The sequence below is a fragment of the Thalassophryne amazonica genome, chromosome 6 (genome assembly GCF_902500255.1).
Source record: "Thalassophryne amazonica chromosome 6, fThaAma1.1, whole genome shotgun sequence".
In the NCBI taxonomy this organism is placed as follows: domain Eukaryota; kingdom Metazoa; phylum Chordata; class Actinopteri; order Batrachoidiformes; family Batrachoididae; genus Thalassophryne; species Thalassophryne amazonica.
The window spans coordinates 25,161,641-25,174,387 of record NC_047108.1 but is presented as its reverse complement, the minus strand read 5'-3'; the positions used below and the strand labels follow the sequence as shown (position 1 = coordinate 25,174,387).

At 42.5% G+C, this 12,747-nt stretch overlaps 1 protein-coding gene across 1 annotated transcript in view; it reads left to right on the top strand.

Annotated features, from left to right (window-relative positions):
* Positions 1-1,823: 1,823 nt before the first annotated feature.
* The window catches only part of LOC117511972 (guanine nucleotide-binding protein G(I)/G(S)/G(T) subunit beta-1), a 112,835-nt gene continuing 101,911 nt past the window's right edge, over positions 1,824-12,747 (top strand). Inside the window, exon 1 of the mRNA XM_034171906.1 lies at positions 1,824-2,184. The gene's annotated coding sequence lies outside the window, so the exon portion shown is untranslated. The remainder of the gene's footprint in view (positions 2,185-12,747) is intronic.

Genomic DNA, 12,747 nt, shown 5'->3' with positions numbered 1-12,747 from the left:
ACTTTGACTGTGTTAACAGACAGCTGTAACATTTCCATAGTTAAATTTTGTGGATCTAGTTTGGTTTGCAAATGAGGCAGGTTTGTAAGTTTGATGCAGTGTTGTTGCACACAAACAATACATGTCGCCTTCAAAACGTTCATATAAAACGCAAAACTTACATTTTCACATTGAGTTTTATGATGAATGAAGTCAATCAGTGAGTAGATCTACAATATTTCCATCAGTAAAAACTACTGCATAATCAGCTCTGACATTTTAGGTTCTGATCGATACAGTCCATGACCAACGAACCAAATATTTTTTTAGCTATGTTGACAACTTGGAAAATAATTTGTTTGTATTCTTGCTTTTGGAATGTTGGCATGTCTGGCTTGTTTACACAGGTGCATGTAAAGTATGTGTTTTGTTTGTGTGCGGGGGGGGTGAAGCCTTATTACCAGAGGTGGGCGATACTGGGAATTTTGGTATTGATCCAATACCAAATAAATACAGGCGCAGTATCACCGATATCAATACTGATACCGATATTTTTTCATATTTAAGCTTCATAGATCCAAAAGATCCAAAAGACCTAGGATAGAATTTCACCAAACATTGTACGTGACAACAAAATACTTTATTATCACAATAAACATTTTTGTTTAAAAAATATCAATCAACACAACTTAAAACAAAATCTGCTGAGGTAGAGGGCTGACAAACCACAATACAAGGGTGTGCTGCTCCGTGTTGTGTGACACAGCGCAGCGCTGCTCTTACAGAGAGTAGACTTTGATGAATCTGCGTGTGCAGCAGTCAGCGCATGCGGGAGAGAAAAAAAAGCTTGAGTATCGATCTTTTTACACGAGGATCGTTCAATATCAATACCAGTATTGGTATCGATATTATCAATATTAGCATCGATCCACCCATCTCTACTTGTTACTGATCACAGCGTCCTGGTAGTTACCAAAACTTCTGTTATTTGTTATTATACTAATTTATTGTCACTCAAATAGCAGTATATCCGGGGGGGTTATTCAAGAAATCGAGTGTAGTCACTTACCTGGGTATGTTAACTCAGAGTAAACAGTAAACCTAAGTTTTTGGTAAAAATAAATAAATAAATAAAACAGGAGAGGTCAATAACGATGGAAACATATGCTCTGACATCAACCTGCTATGGGTAGGTTATATTTAGGTTTAGGTTTAGGTTTAGGTAATGTTCAGTGATGGTCTAGTGGTTAAGGTGTTGGGCTTGACTCCAGAAGATCATGGGTTCAAATCCCTGCCTGAATGGAAAATCAGCAAGGCCTTTAATCCCCTATTGCTCCCGGTGTGTAGTGAGTGAGCGCCTTGTATGGCAGCACCCTGACATCGGGGTAAATGTGAGGCATAATTGTAAAGCGCTTTGAGCGTCTGATGCAGATGGAAAAGTGCTATATAAATGCAGTCCATTTACCATTTACTGGTTTACTGGCGACTACTGTTCCTCTGTCTTCTTGTTACTCCTCCTGCTCCAAGTGGGGAGTTGTACAGTCTGATGACCTGAGGGACAAAGGAGTTTTTTCAGCCTGTTGGTTGTCAGTCACTTGAGAAGCAGTCTGTGGCGGAAGACGCTCCTCTTATCTGGTTGCTGATGACGGTGTGCAGAGGGTGACTGTGAAGCTTCACAATAATCTTAATTTTTTCTGCACTACCAGTAAGATGTGAACCATAAATAAGACACGGTGTGATTTGGAAAGTTTTTGCCGGTTCCAGCAGGTTTAAGGTGCTCCTGCTGGTGGTCACTAATCTGAATGACCCTTCGCCGTGCGTAGTGACGTCAGGCGCAGCGTGGGGTTTCCCGGAGCCGAGAGCAGGGTTACCGCGCCCATCTCCGCTGTTTGATGGCCGCAGGAAGACACGATTGAGGTGCGGGCGTCAAGGCACAAAAACCTGGGACCACGACGGTGACGACGATCCGAGAGGATTTTGTTTTCAGACGGAAGTTACACCGAGTGGGAGGAAGGCAGAAACGGGCTTGTGCCGCGTTTAGCTGGTTGAGCTGAGCCCCGCCTGTGCGCCGGCGCTTCTCCCCCCTCTCGGCCAGTCTAAAACCCGGGGTTCGGGGAGTGGCGCTCCTCGCTAGCTGAGAGAGACGAGCCATCGCTGTTTCCTGTCAATGTGATAGAAACGACGGATACCCTCGACTGAAAGCGGGTAGGAATATTAAAAACGGAATATGTGAGATTATTTTAAAAAACGTAAAAGTGGCTAAATGAGGGGAGGTTAGCTGAGGTTAGCCTGCTGCTAGTTAGCCGCTGCTGGGTCAGTGAACAGAAAGTTCTTGCACTTCAACCAGAGTCTCATTTAACCACAGCAGCGAACTTTTAGTGCGTTTTAAACTGTTTAGGTAGTTGGGGGGCGGGTGTTGATGCTGATTATCAGGTGCTGTATTGTGTTCAACTTAAAGTTGTGGGTTTCGGCTGGAATTAGCTTCTGCTTAGCTTCACAGGGGCGACCAGAGTCTGCAGGTCTGCTTTTACACTAATCACAAACCGGATCTCTGCTGCTGACCCGAGGCCAGCTGTTTAACATAATCACTGCTGCATTTGCACATCTTGTGAACCAAACGTCAACAGAGCCCGCCTATTTGAAATGTTTTCAGCATCCTGGAGTGAGAGAATCTAAAAATGGCTCCGAGAACAGAATCGCCACCCCCACTGTTGCAGACTGATTGAACCAGAACCCGGTATGGAGCCGACTGTGTTGAATTGAAGCTTTTTTTGTTGTTGATCTATCAGCTTTGTTTAAAGTGATTTAGTTACTCTAATTGCATTTATCTCAGTGACTCTTTAAGACAAGCGGGGAGCAGTCAGTCTGCAGCTGGCCGCCTGATAGCGCCGTGACAAACAGCACAGATGTGCATCTGTCAGGTGACGTGAAGCGCCGCTGTGTGCTCTCCATCGTCGTATTAGAATAGAGACGCTCTTAATGATGTGAAGCCAGATGATGTAATTGGATTTGCACGCTCAGTTTATCTCGATCGCGGGCGGACTGCGGGTTAAGCCGCTAGAGTGACCGACCCCGCCGGGCCACGGAGCTCCGTGCACGACCATTGCGCCTCTGATTCAGTGGCGACAATACTGTCCTGTGAAGGGGATGCATCTGTCGCCGATATTTCGGTGCATGTATGTGTGCGCGTGCGTGCGGTCAGTAGGTTCCTGTGTTCAGGGCCCAGGCAGCTGCAGCGAACAAGATGGCGTTCAAAGGCTTTTTCAGCAGCAAACGCACACACAGCAACGTGCAAATGTTAAACGCCTGTTTATAATATTTACAGCGTAGAGTGGTGGGTTCTGTGAGCCTGAATTCCACAAAATGTGAAAACTGATTTTAATTTTTGAGTCACATTTATGCAACTTAATGTCTAATTTGACGTGGATGGTGGTATATTTTAGGGAATATTAAGATTTTTAGTTTTTTTCACGCCACAGTTAAATTTAGCTATTATGAAATTGATTGGGGTGAAAATACCAGCGTGGCACAATGAAATAGTGCATAGTTCAGACCGTTGCCCAGTTCCGGCGGGACTTTTTTAAAGTCCCGCTATACAGAGCCATAATGTAACTGAATGTCCTTTAATTGTGTATTGTTGTATTGGGTATTTGGATGTTATTTAGCTGAAAAAGTCTGGGTGGAGTAGCGCTTCTACTTAAAGTGTGCAGCCGCATTATGTGTGGTGCAAACATTTGCCAGAAATGGATCACTTTTGCACCTCCAAATCCGAGGCCATGGTTCTCGACCGGAAAAAGGTGCTTTGCCCTCTTCAGGTCGGTGGAGTGTCCTTCCCTCAAGTGGAGGAGTTTAAGTATCTCGGGGTCTTGTTCACGAGTGAGGGACGGATGGAGCGTGAGATCGATAGACGGGTCGGTGTAGCATCTGCAGTGATGCGGTCGCTGTATCGGACCGTTGTGGTGAAGAGAGAGCTGAGTAGGGGGGCAAAGCTCTCGATTTACCGATTGATCTACGTTCCGATCCTCACCTATGGTCATGAGATTTGGCTCATGACTGAAAGAACGAGATCGCGAGTACAAGCGGCCGAGATGAGTTTCTTCCGCATGGTGGCTGGGCGCTCCCTTAGAGATAGGGTGAGGAGCTCGGTCACTCGGGAGGAGCTCGGAGTCGAGCCGCTGCTCTTCCTCGTCGAAAGGAGTCAGTTGAGGTGGCTCGGGCATCTTTTCCGGATGCCCCCTGGACGCCTGGAGAGGTGTTCCGGGCACATCCCACTGGGAGGAGGCCCCGGGGAAGACCCAGGACACGCTGGAGGGACTACATCTCTTCGGCTGGCTTGGGAACGCCTTGGGGTTCCCCCGGAGGAACTGGGGGAGGTGAGTGTGGATCGGTAGGTCTGGGCGCTTTGCTTGAGCTGCTGTCCCCGCGACCCGACTCTGGATAAAGCGGAAGAAAATGGATGGATGGATGGATGGATCACTTTTTCCGTTTCCGGATCATGACACTCTGCGTCACTTTGGGGTCATTCCTGGCATCTGGCTGGAGCCCTTCTAATGCAGAATGATACACACTGTACCCAAGAATGTGTTTTGAACGCAAAATGATAGAACTACTTATTTAAATGAGAATTTGCTTAGTTTCAAAAGGCGCCGTAATACGTTTTTACGAGCAAAAAATGAAGTGTGAAGGTGAGATTTCTCCCAAATTAAAAAGTAAAAGCCCCCACATTCATGCCCAATTGTGATGTTAGATGACCCCCAAAGTCCACATGACTCACAAGTACTGACATGAGGCTGCTGCTTCAGTGATCCACAACCGGCAAATTTTCGCGTTGGAGGTAAATGCGCGCAGCAATTAAACAGCAAGACATAACACACTGACATTTTCTACCAAAGTAAGTATTTTCCCACTCTAGAACCAAAACCACTGAATGTCTAACTCACCTTTGCTACGTCGTCGAGATCGTTACTTTAAAAGTTGCAGGAATGAGTGAGTGAGAAAAGGCGCGCACACCACAGACACCGGGATGTTTTGATTCCTCTGCTGATCACAAGGATGGCTGGATCCGGTCGAGCTTGTGCTCATTTGTAGACAAAACATCAATCTTTCCATTGGTACCAAGTATTAGCTTATTTGTGCTGATTATGAGAAACGGCGGCGCAAAAACGACAGCAGTGATCTGGAACTGGCAATGATCTGGAACTGGGCAAGTGACTGTACTCTTATGTTACAGCTAAGAGGCCTATGGTTTGATTCCACCAATGCCCAGTTGTTTATGTGGAGTTTGAATGTTCTCTCATGAGTTTTCTCTCACCATGAAAACATATGCATGTGTAGGCATGTGAATCAATGTGGAATGTATGAGGACCCTGCTGGAAATGCACTCTCTCCGTTCCTTGTGTGTGTGTGCTGTGTTGAGTCAGTCTGACAGTATAAGAATCACTCAGGCTGGGTGATGATGGCAAAATATTTTTTATTCCCCCACATTGTGCTATCACTATAAGACCATTTTGGGTTTAAGCGCAGCAAGGACTGCTGGGTAAGTTCAAAAGTCAACTCACATAGACTGCGCATTCCCAGGATCACAAACACATGATAAATAAAAAATAAACCCCAAACTCATTCATCGCCTTTCTCAAAAGCAGTAAATTGCAGGATTAATAGTCAGAAAACAGAATCAGTCGGCCAGAAAAACTACACTTAAGGTATAATTCGTGAGCATTAAACAACAGGAAAGCAGAAGAAATACTGAGGTGATTGCTGGTCACTAGCCATATGTGGCCGGCGGCAGGTTGCCTTAGTGGTTAGCACCGTTGCCTCACAGTAAGAAGGTCATGGGTTTGATTCCCACCTGTGGCCTTTCTGTGTAGAGCGTGCATGTTCTCACCGTGTTTGCATGGGTTTCCTCCGGGTGCTCCAGTTTCCTCCCACATTTAAAGACATGCAAGTTAGGTGAGTTGGAAACTTCATAATTGTCCAGGTTAAAAAAATCTTTGCCCTCTTAATGCTCTTTTTCAGATGTTTGATTCGGGTCACGATGGAGTGTCCACCTCTCTGTACAGCAGCTTTGCAAACATTGCACATTGCTGTTCTGCTTTCTGGTGTTCAGCGAACATGTCAGTGACAATAAGTGGCTGCTAACTGCGGAAGAGATCTCTCGAATGGAGGCCTCTCACATTACAGTACTCCTTCTCAGTGAGAGACCCCCCTGCCCCCCCCTCCCCACACTTTGCAACGAACAGAGCAGCAGCACTTATGGAGACGGTTCACAGATGTTTCACGGTTTTCCTGGACTGGAAAACTGTACAAGTTGCATCGCAAAATTACGATCTGTCAATTACGCTGGTATCGGAAACTGATACCAATATCGGATTGGATCGGCCCCAACATCGGGTGTAGTGTAAACGGTTATTTAGAATGACATGTAGTTCATGAAATCACTTTAATATATACTTATCAATGTTAAATGATGAATATAGTATCAAAGTTAACATATTTTAGCGGTTTTATTGCCACAATTACAAATCTTCTAAATTGCATTGCATATCCTACACTACGATGTACATGATCGTTAAAATATTTAAAACCTGAGGTTTTTCTGTATTTGATGCTTGGTTAACAACTGTGAAGGTTGTATGGTTACATTTTACTGAGTTTTATATTCAAACAAGCAAATTTGACAGTATTATGGAACTTTTGACAGTATTCATCTTATTCAGCCCCGCCCACCTTTACAACAGAGGCATTTCCGTTTTGTCTTAGGACTTCCAGTGAGCGGTGTTTTCAATATCGAACAATGGAAGATATTACACAGGTAGAAACAAAAACCTTTTTTGAAAAGCTAAAAGGGAACGACTCTGGCTCATCCACGGGTCATAACAGAGTGGGAAGATGACATGAAAAAGTTGCCTAAGTTTGTCTATGAGGAACGAAGAGCTGCGTGCCGCACAGCGCCGCTGAGGCTTGTGTAAAAGCACAATCAAGTTAAAATACTACCCGATAATTAGTACCACCATAATGCCAAGATTACCTAACGTTAATATACGTATGGTGTTATTTCATGCAGTGCTTGGTTGTATCAAATGCCAGAAAATGAGTAAATTAGATAGCAGCTAACGCTACAAACACAGCTTCCCCGTTTCTCTCACTACCATCCACCGTGGCTTCTTCAACGGAGCGTTGTAGTCCAACCATTTCTCTGGGTAAAGATCCAGTGTTGTGGGTTTTTTCTCCATAAAATAAAAAGAAGAAACATAGGGACGTTTGGGTGGATTTTTCAAATTCAACGCTTTTAGCCAGCACCGGAGATCCTCGTCTTTGGATGGCGGGGGAACAAGTTAAATGCTGGTCTACAGCACTCAGATCTCTCCTTTGCATGTTCAAAGCATTGTTCTGAAAGCGATAGTTTCCTCTTCTTCCAGTTTTTGTGGCACTCACGAACTGAACAGTGAATGCTGCTCATGTTTGGACACTTCTAGTGTACTGTGTTTCCACATAGCTAATCATCGACGCAGTGGCAAACTGGAAGTTGTTTGACAAAATGGAGCCGCCCACCCTGACTTCCTGAATAAGGTGAATAGTGGTACATAGATTGTCTGCGGCCACTACAAAATGCCTCCACATTAACATACTTTTAGACTTTCCAAACACATCATCATATCATTACAAAGTAATTATACCAGATTTATCCTGTTTACATTGAGACGGCACAAACCATGACAAAACGCAAGTGTTGTACAAAGGCTAACAACAATGCTGTGCCCATTATGACAGGGAACAGGGAGAAAACGGTAGAACGGAAATCGAAATTCTTCAGGTAACGAGACATACTTTCATTCTTTGAGATTCTGGTGCTGAATAGTGGCATGCATTATTTCCATTGTTCTATGTTTTAAAGGACACGTCACACTAAAATCATAACATTTCCGAGTGTTTCCGACAGCGTTTATATAGGTTTGCCTGTCATTTTTTAGATCAGTATTGTTCATCAGTGAAGCAAAGCTGTTTTATTTCACTTTATCTTTTTTTTTTTTTTACCTTTATTTAACCAGGAAAAAAAGCCTCATTGAGATTAAAAATCTCTCTTACAAGAGTGTCCTGGGCAAGACAGGCAGCAAGTTTACATGCCAATTTCAACATTCAGCCACACATACAAAATAATTACCAACCAGTGAAAAGGTTTCAGTATGAAATGTCAGAAACAACACGTTTTTACAATATAATTAAAAATAATCAGTTGAAACAACTACATGTTAATGTGGCAGCATCGCTATCATGTAAAAGTCCTTTAAAAGATTCTAATGCCGCGCTCACACGCCATCGCCCGGTGTGTCGCTCTGCTTTCACTGTGAAAATTCACCCCAGTGCTTCATCAAATAAGAGGAGCTTCCATTCCGCTTGCCGTCAAGTCAACATGGCAGACCTTGATCACACAGAGCGAGCTGCTGTGCTCTATTTGTTGTGGAAAGCTGATAGACGTCACCAGCGGCGCCGTCCCTGGGTTCACAACATCCTCATGAGATGTTCCCAATTCGGAGAGTTTGAGGACCTCCTGTCCTGTTCTCGTGTGCACCTGTGAGCAATTTAAAAAAAAACAAAAACTGGCTGCCGCTGCAGTTCCTCACTCTCCCCTCAAACACTGTCATAATTGTTATAAACCAGTCACCATTTGTTTTATTATACATCTGTGTAGTTAATAAAATTATCTTCACAGATGATTCGTTTGCATGCGCACAAGTTATTTTTTTTGTTCACGTGAACAACAACAAAAAAAAACTGGCTGCTGCTACAGTGCTGCTCCTTGCTCTCCCCTCAAAACTCCGCTCCCTCAGTTTTAGGTCATTCTGTAAAAGGTTCCATGCACAGGGTGCAGCAAACTGAAAACCCTTCTTACCCATCTCCGACCGGACCTTTGGAACTGACAATAAAAAATGGTTGGCAGAATGAAGATGATAGGAACAGTACATTTCTGAGAAATACACATTTGTAAAAAACAAGGAAGCTGACCAAGTAAACATTTATAAATGAGTAAATACTGATGCCGAAGCCTGCGGAACGCCAAGGAGGACCAACCAACATGAGCATAAAGAACACAGTGATGTGTAAGAGCTCTGAGGCCAGTGATGAACCTCAGAGCTCCAGGATAGACAGTATCGAGAGCTGTCAGACTCTGAGCTGATGAGTGCATGTACAATGCATCGCCATAGTCCAACACTGACATAAAAGTGGTGGCAAAAAGCCTCATCCAGGCCTCAAAGCCCAGACAAGTCCGAATTCAAAAAAACAAACCCAACCTGATTCTAAGTCGATTTACAAGCAGATTAATATTGTGTGCAAATGAAAGTGTATTGTCAATCCAAATTCCAAGATATTTGTATTTTTTTATTTTTTTTTTATAAGAATCAGGCAGTTTACATGGGGCTGTGATAGTGACCAACTCAGATTTAGCTCAGAGTTTGGTAACTGGATGCACCCACCACCAAACAAACATACATCAAAAATTTTGGCCAAAGTCCATACGGTGACCTCACCAGGGGTCATCAAAGTTCACACCCAGAATGGCCTTAAACTGAAATTTGGTGAACAGGAAAGATTTGGACATGAAATGCGTTCAATCCCCCAAAGTACTTTTGTGATTTAAGTATTATAGGAGGACAGTTCTTCAAAATAATCACTAATCTGGGTTGGGGGATTGAACGCGTTGACTGTAGGGGTGCTTCAAGTTGACGAATTTTCAGTAATGCTCATATTTGTGAAGGCTATTACTTAATACACGCTTAATCCCCCAGCAGGATTTTTATTGTATTAGAAAGAACAAGACAAAAATCAGTGGGGGATTGTATGCGTTGGCCACCAGGCAGCGCCAAAGTGGTCAAATTTGTATTTTTCATACAACTTTGCCATCCCCTGGTGGCCAAGGCGTTTAGTGAATTATCAAGTTTGCATTTCTGTTGAGAGTAATCCTTATTTTAGACAAATCAGTTGGAAAATCTTTGGGGGCTTGTCAGTTTAAAAAAAAAAAAAAAAAAACAAAAAAAAAAAACAATTTATTGGCACAGGAATTGGCTGTTTTTCCACATGGTGATGTAAGCATTATTGGCCCTACATGAAGAAGATAAAATGGTGAGTAGCAATCTTGAAAGCTTTCTTTGGTGCCTAGGCCTAGCAATATAGCCCAGGTAGTGGTCATCATTGGTCTATATACTGGAAGAATTGCACCCTGTCAAATGCCTAAAACATGTGCTGATTGGGCATTACTCGTGTGGCTGGCTACAAATAGCTGCTTTGCATTGGACAGAGATTCCTGTCACTCGGCTGTGCTTGCGATGATCATCATGCAACATACATCTCATGTTTTCAACTTTCTAATCTGTATTTGTGGAATACACAAGTAAATACCCACATTAGTAGTGTGGCACAGGCATTGTTTTATCATGCACATGCATTGTTCTGGGTCATCATCATTGTTTCGGAACTTCACATGTAAATTAGTGTGTAATCTGGTGCTTCAAGGTGACCAAACCTCAACATTGTAGATGCACATTGTGAGCTTATTGAGATACTCCCCAAAGGGGCAATTCTGGCGTCACTGACGTTACGAATTTTCGGACATTTAGCCCTATAGCTCCCAAGTTCCTCTACTTACATTCTAGAGTTTTACAGTAAGAGACAATTGACCTTTACTTATTCTCACTGTATTACAAATTGGTCTCTGTTCCCACTGTGCTTAGTGCCAGGGCAGAAAAAGAGTGCGTCACTGACATGATGAAAAAAGGACATCATGAAAAATCAAGCAACTTTAGTCAAAATTTCTCCTCAAACTATTGAGTTCAAACCAAGTATGATATTCATTTATAACCAACATATTGACAAAATCATCCACAGTACTTTCATTCAAAATGAATGATTTCTGAACTTGGTACGAATGGAAAATTGCGTCACTGACGTTACACGTCACTGACATTACGGATTCTTGACCTCTAAACATCTAAAGAGTGCATGAAAACTATCAGGTATTATGTGCCATACTTTATACTGTGGCTTGATTGAAGTATAAAGAACTATATGAAGTTGATTTTAGTCACATTTATGATGAGAATATTATGATAATTAAACAAATATGTTTGACTATAGTGATATATATGTCTATTTGTATGTATCAAACTACTAAATCATCAATCATATAAATTGAAGTAGTCTGAAGTCATGCAGCTACTATTTTGATATGTCTGTAAACACTCAAAATTCAAACAGCAGACAGAACAAGAGTTAAAAAACATTGATAGAGTATTTCAACCATTCATTTCTGTCAGAAATGGTCAGTCTGAACATTGTCTCTGTTCATTGCACAATGTTACTCAGGAAAATCTGGAAAATTGTACAATACCCTGGCATTCAGAAGAATGGGTATTTCCAGTTTTTTCTCCAAACCAGAACACGTTACAGAACACGTCATCTAGGTTGAGACTCTTATTCCTCAGTGATATGTCGGCATCTGACATTTCAAGGACCTGGACCTTTGAATCTGGGGAATTTGAGGCCTCCACAAATGAGGCAGCATCATTCACAATTGCCTTTCTAGTCTTTACAGCCATCCAGACCTGGCGCTTTACTGATCCTCCAAGCCCATCCACCGGCCCCTTTCCATGCAGTGTTGCAAAGAATTTCCACACAATATCAACATTGTGCATTTTCTCGAGAACTGGGATGGAGGCTGCTATGAAGCAGTTCTTGAATTGGGACGATGGTCCATCAGACCAAATTGAGACTGTTTGCACAGATGCTGGCATATCTATGAGCAGTCTGCTCAAGTAAGCAATCAAAGTCTCTTTGGTGAGTCAGATTATCGGAAGCGATAACTTTAGCATGAAATTCGCCCGAGTAGTACAGTGCAGCTGTAAACAGGCTAACTTGCTGTTGTTTCCAATGTGCTGCCATTTTGTGTTGATGAAGATAATTATCCATTGTCTCAACAGTTAAGTCAGTCGCTCCTCTTAACCATCCAGGTTTTAGTGTCACTGACGTTATGAACGTCACTGACGTTACGAACTTTACACCCTCATAACTTCCTACATAAAACTCATAGAGCTTGAAACAAGTACTCAACAGGCTTCTCCCAGTGCCTAGTAGGAGAAATTAATAGGTCACATTAATATCTCCAAAGGCATTTTTGCAGCATAAACATAGAACGTTTTTCGTCACTGACGTTACATATTTTACTTCAGTGCCAGGAAATACAGTATCAGAAAAAACAACAAATATCTGGTATTGAATGTTTGTGAAATCATTAGACAAGGCCTTGAACCTTTCAGTAAGCATAAAACACTTAAATTACTGTTGTCTTTAAGTGTTAGGGTCTGAGTAGATTAACACTTTATTTCAATTTAATTTTTTTACTTTTCAATAGCATGATGATCTGCAGAAAAAACCCCACATTGAAATAAATTCATCTCCATGAATAAATGAGGTATATACCTTAGACTTATCATCCCAACTGATGCCAGTCAAATACTGATGACTTTTACATTTTTTCATTTGTCCACTTCGGAGCGGAATTGCCCAAAGATGTTTCAATGGATATTAACACAGTACATGTTAATCTTCTGAAAAATGCAGTTTATGATTATTCATTAAACGCGTTCGCCACCAGAGGGCGCCAAAGTTGTATAAAAAACAAATTTGACCACTTTGGCACTGCCTGGTGGCCAACGCGTACAACCCCCCACTGATTTTTGTGTTTAAAAAAGGGTAAGTCTTGCCCTTTCTAATACA